General features: G+C 61.0%; 1 protein-coding gene across 1 annotated transcript in view; it reads left to right on the top strand.

Moving 5' to 3' along the window:
• Positions 1 to 667, top strand: part of CHGA (chromogranin A (parathyroid secretory protein 1)) — a gene marked incomplete at its 5' end in the record, with an annotated part of 13,522 nt that overhangs the window by 10,991 nt on the left and 1,864 nt on the right. The window lies entirely within an intron of this gene.

Here is a 667-nt window from a genome sequence, read left to right as displayed (position 1 = left end):
GCCCCACCTGCCCCCTCAGCACTGTCTGCTCCCTTCCAGATCTCTCCCCCAAGAAGGCTGCTTCTCGCCCGCCCCTGCCTTGTCTTGCCTGCAAGGTGGTGGGCTCAGCCCCTGAACAGGGACAGGGAAGGAGGTTGCAAAACTCCTACATTTACAGTTGCAATAAGGCTTTTTTTTGTTTTTTAAAACTAGACCAGGAACTCTGGGATTCAGTGGGGAAGCATCAGACCAAGCGCCTGGCAGTGAGGGAAGGGAAGGAACAGGCTCTGGTTCTGTCAGAGCAGCTGCTGTCCTGTGCCCTCTCCTCACTACTGCACCATGTGGCCCGCGGCTTGGCCAGTGAGGCCAGAATGGGCACAGCTGGGCGCTGAGTGCTGTCCCCTGTGCTCGCCGGGGCCAAGGCCGTGGGGTCGGGCAGGAGCGAGCCAGGACGCAGAGGCACAGCGAGAGGCAGCGGTTTGGGTCTGACCTCTCCTCTTTTTGGGTGCTGCGGAGGCGCTCCGCACAGAGCTGTTTTCTCACTTCAGGGGGCTCTGGTTGCAGCCAGAGCTCTCCTCCAGCAGGGTGAGCCTCAGCCCCACTGCCTCAGGGTGAGCCTCCTTGACCTGCTGCAGACAAAATGCACTGGAACAGCCGCTTGGGCTCAGCCTGGCTCCCCTGGCTGCTT

The sequence above is a fragment of the Buceros rhinoceros genome, unplaced genomic scaffold (assembly GCF_000710305.1).
Source record: "Buceros rhinoceros silvestris isolate BGI_N320 unplaced genomic scaffold, ASM71030v1 scaffold26635, whole genome shotgun sequence".
Taxonomy (NCBI): domain Eukaryota; kingdom Metazoa; phylum Chordata; class Aves; order Bucerotiformes; family Bucerotidae; genus Buceros; species Buceros rhinoceros.
Note: the sequence above shows the minus strand (reverse complement) of the source record. Positions and strands in the feature narration are given on the sequence as shown.